General features: G+C 44.9%; 1 pseudogene; it reads left to right on the forward strand.

Moving 5' to 3' along the window:
* Positions 1 to 11923: 11923 nt before the first annotated feature.
* On the forward strand, positions 11924 to 13087 carry LOC135711923 (DNA topoisomerase 1-like; annotated as a pseudogene).

Consider the following 13087-nt stretch of genomic DNA (forward strand, 5'->3'; position numbering starts at 1 on the left):
ACCATTTTTGCATTGTTATAATTTTGTGGCAAGTCCAATCATACTTCTAAGCCCAGGGGAGTCAAGAAATTTTCCAACCCGAAAAATTCCTAGACCGGACCGGGAATTGAACCCAGCCACCTCCAGCATGGTCTTGCTTTGTAGCTGCACCTTTACCGACTGAGCGGCCGGTGTGAGTGTGAGTTTCATTGGTGCGCAATTAAACAAGGTGTTACCAAGCGAAAATCTTTTCTCAATTTTCCTAAGCATGCTGCATTGCCCGAACTACAGGAGATTCTCTTCTCACGTGGAGTCCAAGCGCTTGCAACGTGCAACACTTCCCTCGGAGGCTTTTCGAGTTCCTGGATGAACGGATGTAGAGTTCAATCTTATCACATTTTTCTGAATTTAAACAAGGGCTAATTAGAGTTCACACCCTCACTGAATCATTTGAAGATACGCCGCCAGTGAATCAAGAAAAAAAATAGTTTCGCTCCTGACTACTATGCCATGTTAACGGCGCCGGTGGTGTAGTGGTAAGCGTGATTATCTCTCACCCCAGCAGGCCTGGGTTCAATCCCAGTCGGCGCCGCCGGGATGTTCTGAGGCATAACATCTCTGATATGCCTTCCTTCGGATGGGAAGTAAAGCCGTTGGTCCAATCATACTTCTATGCCCAGGGAAGTCGAGAAATTTTCCAACCCGAAAAATTACTAGACCGGACCGGGAATCGAAACCAGTCACCTCCAGCATGGTCTTGCTTTGTGGCTGCGCCTTTACCGACTGAGCGGCCGGTGTGAGTGTGAGTTTTATTGGTGCGCAATTAAACAAGGTGTTACCAAGCGAAAATCTTTTCTCAATTTTCCTAAGCATGCTGCATTGCCCGAACTACAGGAGATTCTCTTCTCACGTGGAGTCCAAGCGCTTGCAACGTGCAACACTTCCCTCGGAGGCTTTTCGAGTTCCTGGATGAACGGATGTAGAGTTCAATCTTATCACATTTTTCTGAATTTAAACAAGGGCTAATTAGAGTTCACACCCTCACTGAATCATTTGAAGATACGCCGCCAGTGAATCAAGAAAAAAATAGTTTCGCTCCTGACTACTATGCCATGTTAACGGCGCCGGTGGTGTAGTGGTAAGCGTGATTATCTCTCACCCCAGCAGGCCTGGGTTCAATCCCAGTCGGCGCCGCCGGGATGTTCTGAGGCATAACATCTCTGATATGCCTTCCTTCGGATGGGAAGTAAAGCCGTTGGTCCCCGGTTCATGAGTTGATGGGTCGATAGGTAGGGTCCAGGGAGCTGCCTTCCTGGCACGTCGGTAGCATTGGTGCTAAGCACGGAAAACAAGATCGATGGAAAAAAACAAACCAAAGGAAAAAAAAAAATACTATGCCATGTTAAAATTGGAACTAAAAACGGTTGAAGATCAACAGGAAACTGTAAAAGAGCTTAGTTTTTTTTATTCTAAAATAATGGTTCCGCAGAAACAGGATTCATTTCCTTTGTTTTGTTATTCGTGTTGAAAATAAACGTATTTATTTTTGTTTGGTTTGACAGCTATGCGAACAATAATAAATGTTTATTTTAAACATGCTTCTCATGTTTAAAATAAACATACATATTTTGGAATTATTTTAGTAGTTGAGTGCAGGGTAAAGCAAAATATAACGGTTTGCAAAGAAATGAAAAAAAAAGATCTTCGGGCAGGGCATCTTAATTCCTGCTCTTTTTCGGGTGCGATTAAGGGTGACCTATGGCTATGGGTATTGGGGTCCTGGCCCGGGATGCGAGGACCCGTCGGGGTGGGTGTCCGGGGGTTCCAGTTCAGTGGAACCGGTGCAAATTTGTGTTATTAGCATCGTTTTGCCGTTTCTGCCACTGGTCCTCATACCGGTTTTTTTTTTTCCATGTTCGGTATCGGAGGAGGATCCGGAATGGATGGCCGTTTTCTGTTGAGGCCAGCGTTGCCAGAATGTTTTAAAGCTTATCGGTATCAAATGTTTTAAAAAATCGGTATTTGTCGGTATTTACTTTTTTAATTAATTTTATATTTTTGCCGTTTTTGAAAGTAAAAATTTAAACTTTTGAAATATGATCTGAAAATTCCGAAAGAAAACTCCGGGGAATGTTTGAATTAGCTTCTGAAGGAAGCTGAAAACCCAACAAACAATTCAAGTTGATCAACAGCTGAATAAGCTATTTTTTAGCTGAAGAAGCATGTTCTTGCCTGAATAAGCTCTTATTCAACGCCCAATGTTTGTTGGGAACAACATCCAGAGAAAGAAGAAAGTTCAGTTTCCTGGAGAAAAGTTGAGGAAAGTTCTGAGAGAAGTCGGAAAAACATCCGCGGAACTTCCAAAACATAAATTGAGAAACTTCTGGCGAAAATTTAAAGAAACTTTCAGAAAAATATCGGATTTCACATTCAAAGAGGAAGGCAGAAAAGTTTCGGAAATCGGAAGTAAATTCCAGAAGTAGCCATTCCAGGGGAAGCCAGAAGAAGCTCGGAAAAACCTTGCAATAGAAGTAAAAAAAAAAAAAAACAACTGGGCAAAATTCCAGAACTAGACAAAAGAAATTTCTGAGAGAAGTTTAATTGAACTTGCTGGAGAAGATAAAATAAATTTCCTGGAGACGCTGGCAGAAACTTCCTAAGGTAGATAAGAAAAAAAAATCTTGAGAAAGTCAGAAGCCAGAGCGTTTACGGAACAGTTGAAAGAAACAAGGACATAATTCCGGAAGAAAGAGCTCCTGGGGGATGTTATAATGATCCAGAAAATTTTCCAAATGGTCATAAAACATCCCTGAAGACCCCGCAATGCTCCTGAAGTTTTTGAAACATTCCTGAAATGTACTTAGGAATATTCCATATTTCCTCGGAATTCCTTAAAAGTTCTTCTAATTTTCCTTAAGTTGATAGGGCTGTTTTGGAGTACTCTGATCATTTTTGAAATACTTGGAACTTTCCTGATTATAATGAGGTCTCTAGACTTTCTTGAAGATTACGAAATATCTTAAGCGCTCTCATTTTCTTTCTTTCTATTGTAACATCAGCATTGAAGTTCTCTCTTCTCTTTCCGATTTTTCTAATTTTTAAAAGTATTCAACACTGCCATTAATAAGCACGGAACTTCCCATAAAATGTTCTCACAATGTGCTAATGTTCATGTAACTTCCCTTACGTTTCTAAAATTTGCCTAAAATGAGCCCCTCTGAACATTGCTGAAGTTTTTGGAAATCGCCTGAGTTTCTCGGAATTCCTTTAAAATTTCAGCGATTTCATTGAAGTTTATTGATCTGTCCTGATGTTCTCGGAGCTTCCTAAAGTTCTCTCAATTCTCCTGAAACTAAACTGTCCTGAAAAACCATTACATTTTCCGGAAGTTCCTTGGACTTGTGGAAGTATCCAAAATATTTATGATGTTTCCACAGACAAACAGACGTAACTCTTTGAAAAAGTTTTTCTTGAAAACATAGTATCTCAAAACATATGACCTCAGTAACGACATCTCTCGGGCTTCTCGCAGAAAACAAGCTTGCTCGCTAGCTCGCAAACAATATTGCATAAAAGTTCCATAGAATGTATAGAAACGTCAAAGTGATCCGATGCCAGCGCTGCGGCGATTAGTTCGCGGAACTGATAATATTCAAATCAACCGTTAAATGCATGAACGAAGATACACAATGAAGAGTTACGTCTGTTTGTCTGTGATGTTTCCTTAAGTGCACTGGAGTTCGCTGGACTGGGTTTCAGAATTTTAACAGAAGTTATTGAAAACTACTCAAAAGTCTGGACTTTTCTGAAATTTCAGAACTTCTTGGATCCGCAATCAAAATCTGGAAGCATCCCTGAAGTTCCGGGAAAGTTGAAAAAATCTGGCGGGAGAAGATGGAAGAATCATTCGAACGAAGACTGAAGAATCTTCCAAGGGAAGACGAAATAAGTTTTCGAGAGGAATCGAAAAATAATTTACGATGTAAGGTGGAAGAAAATTCCAGGGGAAAATTGGAAGAAAATTCAGGAAATTAAATAATGTTTAAAAAGTATTTGTCGATTCCCCCGGAATTACCAGGAAGAGCCATCGACTGTTTATCGATTCATGGGTAGTTAAAAACGGCGAGGAAATTGAAACATTAATCGACAGAGTATCCATTAGACATTTTTGAGGATATTTTTTTTTAGAATTTTAATGGCTCAAAAAATTTGAGATATTCAAAAAGATACAAGTCTCTCACAATAATTTTCTCCGAAATTCGAGCGCAGGCAGGCAATAATCATTTTGGTTAGTTAAAAAAATCGGTATAAATCGGTATAAAACCTCAAAAATCGGTATTCTGATGAACCTTCTCTGTATATCGGTATCTAGTTCGGAAATCGGAATAAATACCGATAAATCGATATATCTGGCAACGCTGGTTGAGGTTGAGCAAAGCTGGGGCAACCAGGCCAATGAAAACCTTAATAAACATGTACCTTACACTAACGATATCACGACCATACCACATAAAGATGGGATGATAACCCGAATTGGTGGTTAGGCGCTTTTTATGGTTATTGTTAATGCGGGAAGGCCTATACCAACAGCAGCGTTTGACAGTAGGCAGCATGTCCCGGGCTCAAATCGTTTATTTTGCTGTGCTGGGCCCGCTGTCACCGTATAACATGTTGCCTACGCTCCTGCCACCGGGCTGGGGGCAAGTTTTTCCGAATGTAAATAACAAGAAGGAAATAAAAAGGCATGACACGCTAAAAACCGTTCTCCCAAATCCTATATTGTTGAAATAAACATGCAACGGTGCCGGTGGTGTAGTGGTAAGCGTGATTACCTCTCACCCCAGCAGGCCTGGGTTCAATCCCAGTCGGCGCCGCCGGGATGTTCTGAGGCATAACATCTCTGATCACGCCTTCCTTCGGATGGGAAGTAAAGCCGTTGGTCCCCGGCTCATGAGTTGATGGGTCGATAGGTAGGGTCCAGGAGTGGGAGTTGCCTTCCTGGCACGTCGGTAGCATTGGTGCTCAGCACGGAAAACAACATCGACGGAAAAAAAAAACAAACCAAAGGAAATAAACAAGCTTTTGAATTTAATTCAAACATAAATATTTTAGTTTTAAACATGCTTTCAATTTACTTTGAATAATTCATATGTTTAGAGTATAAACATTTATATTTTTGTTTTAAATGAACAAAATTCGTATCCGTGTCGTGTAAATTTTTTTTTTCGCAACACCTGCATTTATTTTCAATGTAAATATTAGAAAGTTTTTTATATCAACGACGACAAATAACCCAGCATCCTGCATTTGAAAAAAATGGGTATTTTTTACCCATTTTACGAAAAACAAAATTTAAGAAGATATATGCAAGCTCGAATGTACCCATTAAATGAGATTCTTGTATTCATTTTTTTAAGTTATTCAAAACTGTCAAAAAATGGGTATTATCCAAAAACGAAAAGCGGGTACTTTTTCCCCATTTTTGAAAATATATTCTACTGTCAAAATGGTTGTCTTCAATTCAGTACCAACATTTCAAAGGGGCGTAATTGCTTTTGTAAACAATGACTAGCCGTCAATTTCTCACGAATGAAATCTTACCTCTCCAAAATTACAATGCTAGCTGGTAGAGGAAACATTCCTCTACCTGCTGGTGTCATTATTTTTCATGAGTGAGCTTTTATTCGTGAGAAATCTGTTAAGTATGCAAACCCTACGCCTATGCTCAATCCATTGCACAACCCTGTGTGCCCCATTTGTCGACGCTACTGCTGTCGGACTATTTCCGTTTTTCATTTTACCTACCTATTACTGTACGAACAAAGTTCCATGAATAAACACGCGTTTTTGAAATCGTTCTCTCTTAGTACTTCGAGTCTTTTATTTCGATCCGCGAAGGTCTTCCGTTGAATAATATCAGGTTACGGTGCCCAGTAACGTTGACCGCGAGTGTCGGAAGTGAAATTATGTCGGAAGAAGAGAAGCACGAGCGGTTCCTCCTGCCGTTGTTCGACGGAACGAACTTTACGGCATGGAAATTTCGCATGCACGTATTGCTGGAGGAACACGAGCTCGTTGAGTGTGTGGAGGCGGAGGCTGCTAATTTGCCCGACCTGCAGGATGCAGCGGGCGACAGCAACGAAGTGAAGAACGCGAAGTCAGTGAAGCGACAGAAACGCGCGAAAAAGGACAAAAGATGCAAGTCAATATTGGTGTCTCGCATCCACGATTCCCAATTGGAATACGTGCAAGAGAAGACGACGCCAAAGGCGATTTGGGACGCTCTGGTTCGCGTTTTCGAGCGGAAGAGCATCGCCAGCCGCATGCACCTTAAGCGACAGATGCTGTCGCTGCGGCTGGAATCTGGACACTTGCAGGACCACTTCCTCCGGTTCGATCGCCTGGTAAGGGAGTACCAGGGAACGGGCGCTGTCATCGAGGAGATAGACGTCATTTGCCACCTGCTGCTTACCCTCGGCCCGGCCTACTCGACCGTCGTGACGGCTCTAGAGACTATGCCCGAGGAAAATTTAACTCTAGAGTTCGTCAAGTGTCGCCTTTTGGACGAGGAAATAAAGCAGCGAGGCGGTGCAAGTGCGGAATTCTATTCCCCGAAGATGGAATCTGCTGCGTTTGTCGGAGCGAAGAAGAAAAACGAGCAGAAGAAGAAGAAGAAGCAACTTCGATGTTATGGCTGCCACGAAGAAGGGCACAAAGTGTCGGATTGCCCACGTAGCCAACACCAACAGCAGAAGAATGTGAAAGTGTGTAAACAATCCAAAGCGAATTTGGCAGGCGATGGTGCGGTGGTGTTTGTGAGTGCGACGGACTGCGTCGATTGTGTGGATCGTCATACGGTGCAATGGTTTGTGGATTCCGGTTGCACCGACCATATGGCGAAGGACAGGGAGCTGTTTGATGAGCTCGTTCTACTGGAAAACCCGGTGGAAATCGCGGTGGCAAAGAACGGACAGTCAATCGTAGCGCACCACTCCGGGACGGTAAGGTTGCAATCCGTCGTCAACGGTAAGTGCATCCCCTGTATTGTGACGAACGTATTGTACGTCCCCACTCTGCGGTTCAATCTTTTTTCTGTGTTGAACGTGGAGAAGAAAGGAATGCGAGTTGTGTTCGATAATGGACGTGTGAGTATTCACAATGGTTCGAAAGTTGTTGCTACTGGTGTGCGTCGCGGAAAACTCTACGAACTGGATTTGATTAAGGTCGAAGACTGTAAAAGTGCGTCAGTGTTGATATGTGTTCGTATCACGAAGGAGCTTGAATTGTGGCACCGCCGGTTCGGCCACTTGAACTTGAAGCAGCTCGAACAGTTGGTCAGTAGAGACATGGTCGACGGCATGCGACCGATGACAAAAAGTTCGGACAAAAGTGTAGTGATTTGCGAGCCATGCATTGTCGGTAAGCAAACGCGAAAGCCATTTCCCCCGCGCGTAGGCAAACGATCATCGCGAGTGCTCAAGGTCGTCCACTCGGACGTGTGTGGACCGGTGACGCCAATCGGGCGAAACGGTGAGCGCTTCTTCGTCACATTCATTGACGATTGGAGCCACTTCCTCATGGTTTTTCCTATGAAGAGGAAGGATGAAGTGTACGAGTTGTTTGTGCACTATGAGGCGTTGGTCACGGCTAAATTCGGTACGCGTATCTCTCGGTTCGTGTGTGACAACGGGGGGGAATACAAAAACAAGGCATTCGAATCGTTTTGCCGGAAGAAGGGGATTGAGATTCAGTGGACGGTGCCGTACACCCCGGAGCTTAACGGGACGAGTGAACGTATGAATCGCACTGTTATCGAAAGGGCTCGTGCGATGCTCGAGGGTGCAAAACTCGACAAATCGTTTTGGGTTCAGGCGGTCCGCACCGCTGCATATGTCATAAACAGATCGCCGACGTGTGCAATCGATTCGAACAAGACACCTTCTGAATTCTGGGAAGGCAAACAGCCGGATGTTTCCAGACTTCGGAGCTTCGGATGTGCAGTCTACGTACATGTTCCTCAGGAGCGCCGCAGGAAACTTGATCCAAAGGCGTGGAAGGGAATTTTTGTTGGATACGCGGCGAAAGGATATTTGGTGTGGAATCCCAAAGAAAATTCGGTCGTGGTCGCTCGTGACGTGGACTTTCTGGAGCAGCAGACGTTCGAAGAAGAGAACGCGAAGAAAGAAGGTGGTGTTCCAGTGATTCGTGTCGGTGGACTTGAAAATGACACAGAAGATGAAAGAAGTGACGATAACCGGGGTGCGTCGGTAGGTTCCGATGCCTACGATTCGGTGAACGAAGACATAAGTGACGATGGTGATCAAGACGATGAACAGTTCACGAGTTTCGTTGATGAAGAACAAGCCCCGGCCGATGAAAGTAACGGAAGTGTGCGTCCGGTCAGAAATCGAAGTGCTCCGTCGTGGCACAAAGACTTTGAAGTGGACTACGCCGGGTTCGCGCTGAATGCGATGTCGTATGTAGAAGATTTGCCTGAAACAGTGTCAGAGTGTCGGAAAAGGGAAGATTGGCCTTCATGGGAGCAGGCATTACAGGAGGAGATGGATTCGTTGGCGAGGAACGAGACATGGACCTTAGTAAAGCTGCCACAAGGACGAAGTGCCATAACGTGCAAATGGGTCTTCAAACTGAAGGATTCCGAAGATGGCCAAGCACCGAGATACAAGGCGCGCTTGGTCGCAAGGGGTTTTACCCAGAAGCTGGGGTTTGATTATTCCGAAACGTACGCACCTGTTGCACGGATGGACACACTTCGCACGGTGTTGGCACTGGCAAATCGCAATGGTTGGATCGTTCACCAAATGGACGTGAAAAGCGCTTTCCTCAACGGAGTGCTAAACGAGGAAATATATATGCGCCAGCCGGAGGGTTTCAATCATCACCGAGGGGGACGACTCTATCTACGATGCAGGAAATATTGTGTTTTGCTGTGGCTAGCTGCGCGTACGCTGAGCAGATAGAAAGAAGATTTATCACGATTTTGAAGATTTCCTGCAAAAAGATGATGCGCGATGCAAGTAGATGCGAGAAATGAAAGAAGATTTTTCGAAGATTTATTCGCTAGTGTGAGATTTTTTGAGCATCTAGAATTGAGATTTAGATGTGTCGATCATCACGACGGTCTCGTTTGTCGCTTGAATAGGTCACTATACGGCCTAAAACAGGCGGCTAGGTCGTGGAACGAACGGTTCCACAGCTTCGTCGTTCGCCTGGGATTTGTGAGAAGCCGCAACGACATGTGCCTGTACTGTCGGGGATCAGGAGATACCCAAGTTATCCTGGTCATCTATGTGGACGACGTTATCATCGTCAGCGTTTCTGCGAAGCTAGTCGATACGATCAAGAAATGTCTCGCCACCGAATTCGAAATGACGGACGTCGGCGTTGTGAAGAATTTCCTAGGAATGCGAATCGACCGGCATATGGAGCAGAAAACCCTTCGGATCAGCCAGCGACGCTATTTGGAACATCTTTTGGATCGGTTCCAGATGCAGGACTGCCGGCCGATCGCTACGCCGATAGAGAACCAGCTTAAACTACCAAGAGGCGAGGAGTCACAGCGGACGAGCAAGCCATATCGTGAGTTAGTTGGATGCGTCATGTACGTGTCACTGACGTCCCGCCCGGATCTGGCTGTTGCTGCAAATTATTTTAGCCAGTTTCAGGTTTGCCCCAACGAGATCCACTGGGCCCACTTGCGCCGTGTATTACGTTACATAAAAGGAACGCTGGATTTTGGGCTAGTCTACCGAGGAGACGATGCTGGCCCATTGCTCGAAGCATATTCCGATGCCGACTCACCGATCGTCGGTCCGTTTCGGGTGCAGTGTTTAAGGTGTATGGTGCTACCGTGAGCTGGAGTGCGAAAAAGCAAGCTACCGTATCTCTCTCTTCTACGGAGGCCGAGCTAATCGCACTATGCGCGGCCACCTGCCATGGTCAGTGGTTGGTCAGGATTCTGGAAGATCTCGGGTCTAAGCCCGTGGCCCCAATCACCTACCATGAGGACAACCAGTCCACAATGAAGATAGCCGCTAACCCGAAGGATTCTGGGCGGCTGAAGCACTTGGACGTGAAGCATTTTTTCGTCCGAGAACTGTTGGAGAGCAACCAGAGCAAGCAGCAAGGCCCTGCTTTCAGGAAGTTCCGTGAGTACCTTGGATTGACCAGTAGCAGAGTTTGAGCGGGCGTGTTAAGTATGCAAACCCTACGCCTATGCTCAATCCATTGCACAACCCTGTGTGCCCCATTTGTCGACGCTACTGCTGTCGGAGTATTTCCGTTTTTCATTTTACCTACCTATTACCACAAACGAAGTGACAGACGGAGCGGCTCGAAATTTGGTTTGACGCACTTACATTTGAAATTTTCGAGTGTACCTCACGGCAACACTATCTACTCATATGTACTAGCTTAAAGTAGTTGATGCTATTGGGGCACCGCCTGTTATCTCTTTTTCTCTAACGAAAATTGAAAGGGAGAGCCTGTTGTCAAACTGCATGTCACTATGTTGTGTTCATTGTTATCTGCACTTCTTTTGTATAATGAAAGACCTTAGGCCAAAATGATTAGGAGTAAACACATCGGGTTAACATTTGCTTACAAATAAACGATGTTGAGCTGTCAATGACTCGCGCTTTTTGGCGGCAATTGTTGCTAAAGATTTCATCAGTCGGTGCTCCTAACCAAAGCCATGGTCATTCGCGACCGAGAAGATATCGTTGTTGGACGCCAAACAGGACCCGCCCGTAAAAAAATCCAATAAAAATACAATGATTTTGAATGGAGATTTTTGTTGATTATCATAAAATCAAAACGAAAATCATGGTATATGAGAAAAGTACAGTAAAAAAGGGGGGTTGTTAAGCATCTTAACAATAAAAAAAACTGATTTTTCTCGAACAAATTTGATCTCATCAAATTAATTTTCATTGAGAATTGTATCTTTTAAAACGAAATTTATTTTTTCACCCGTCCAATAATTTAACAATAAATTTATAATGTGCCCGAAATTCAACCGTAAAAATCATTGTAATTTCGTGGCCATACTCGGTATGCATTTGCTCCTCCGTAGAGGAACTGAAAGCTCTCGACGAGGGCGATCTGAAGAAGGAAAATTTACTCCAAAATCATGCCGAAATCCATCGAATCGATCGACGTGCTGAAGGTGAGATGGTGAGAATGAAGGAGGATCGGATGAAACCAATTTTGTTCAATTTATTATTTATTTCGGCTAAAGATGCTGTATGTCACGCGTTTGAGCATGATTGCGGTACGATGGTGCGATGCTCTATTCTGGACCGGGCTACTAGACGTGGCAAAACTAGTCATTATACCTGCTACGTGTACCTTGTTACCTGAAGACGAGGAGGGAATCTTCGGATTCATGGAGGAGGACATCAGAAATGAGGAAGCTCGTATCCGAGGACAAAAGTGTTACATCTGCAAGGAACGGTATGCAAACGTTTGGTGTTGCGCGAAGAAGTGCTTCCGTTCATTCCATACGCTTTGTGGGATGCAGAATGAGTGCCTGTCGCATTACGTGGAAACGTTCCAGTCGTGGTGCGATAAGCACGTAGCGCTGGTGGATAAGGTGAAACACTCCGAGACCGAAGCCTGTGGGATTTGCTACGATTATATGGGACCGTACAGGAAGCTAGAATCGATTCGTGACCCGTGCTGTCAGAATGGCTGGTTCCATCGGAGCTACGTGGCACAGTTTGCCCAATCGGCGAGGTACTTTTTCAATTGCCCTTTGTGCAACAAGGACGACTTTAGTCAGCAGATCCATCAGCGTGGCATTTATATTCCGGAAAATTAAGCGAAGCGGCGGAGGTGGGTGAATCGGTATTTGAATACTGAATATTTTATTTTAATTGTTCGAGGGATGCCTCGTGGGAGCTGAAACCGAATGTATTCAACGATCAGTTGGAACGTCCTTCGGAGTGTGACGCTGAAGAGTGTCGCTGTCGGTATGGGCGAGATTACGACGATTGCAAGCGTTGGGATCTGATCCTTTGTGCAACGTGCGGTTCGACTTGTCGCCAAGATCAGTGCATGGAGGTTCCCTCGAAGAACTATGTTTTCACCTTTTGTCGTCCGATTGTCCGAAAGACGCCGGAAGCGGTTTTGAAGCTAGCCGAGGCTTCCCGAAGAGTGGAAGCAGCAAGATGGGGGAAGCCGGTAACGATAGCAGAGAGGGGAGTTCTAGGGGCCGATCTAGTGGCAGACGTCAGATTGAATCGGATGATTCAGATTCTGAAGAGTCAGTTGCATTGACGACCAAACGCAAATCTCAGAAAAGACGAACCGCAATAGACAGTGACGACAGCGATTCCGATCTGGTTTCTACACGAAAGAAACCAACGTCGAAATGACGGCTGTCCACGTCTTCATCTAGTTCTTCCTCGTTCGTTTCTTCGAAGCGAAGAAATCAGTCTGGAGGAACTGGTCAAGAAGATTCCACTGCCACGAGGAACTTCCGTCGAAAAATTACTTCGAGTCAAACCGGTCGTAAGGCTCGAGAAGCTCAGCTCGGAAAAGATCAAATCGTTGACTTCTTCGGAGAATGAAGACGAAGCATCCTCCGCCGGATCGTCGACCGTGTTCGATTTCAACTATCGTGTGAAGTTAAACAAAAAGCAGGGCCGAAAATCGATGGTAGAATTGCAGCCGATCAAACAGGTCATCCGCTCCGACACGAACACGCTAACGGATGCCTCGGTGGAGATCGTGCGTCCCAAGACGCCTGCCCAGAAATCTTTTGGAAAGCAGTCCAAAATGAAGCTTTTTGGGTCGAAAACCGTCCCACGAAAACGTTCCACCAGCGAGTCTGATCCGGAGTACGTTACAGCGAAGAAAAGTTGATTTAATTTTAATGACGAACTTGCAGAATTTTCCAGCACTAGTGCACTAAGCAGGTCTTTCCCACGGCGCAATAGATTACTGCCAACGGTGCCACTTCAAGCGGAAATGCGATTCGAGACCGGGTTGACGTTGATGCTCAAAAGCGAGAAAATGTTCCGGATTTCTCTACCCATGCGAATGTCAGCTGGTATCACACTGCTTACAGGTACTGAGGGAGAAC

The sequence above is a fragment of the Ochlerotatus camptorhynchus genome, unplaced genomic scaffold, assembly GCF_037179485.1.
Source record: "Ochlerotatus camptorhynchus isolate MF236.1 unplaced genomic scaffold, CSIRO-AGI_Acam_v1.1 ptg000443l, whole genome shotgun sequence".
Classification (NCBI taxonomy): Eukaryota; Metazoa; Arthropoda; class Insecta; order Diptera; family Culicidae; genus Ochlerotatus; species Ochlerotatus camptorhynchus.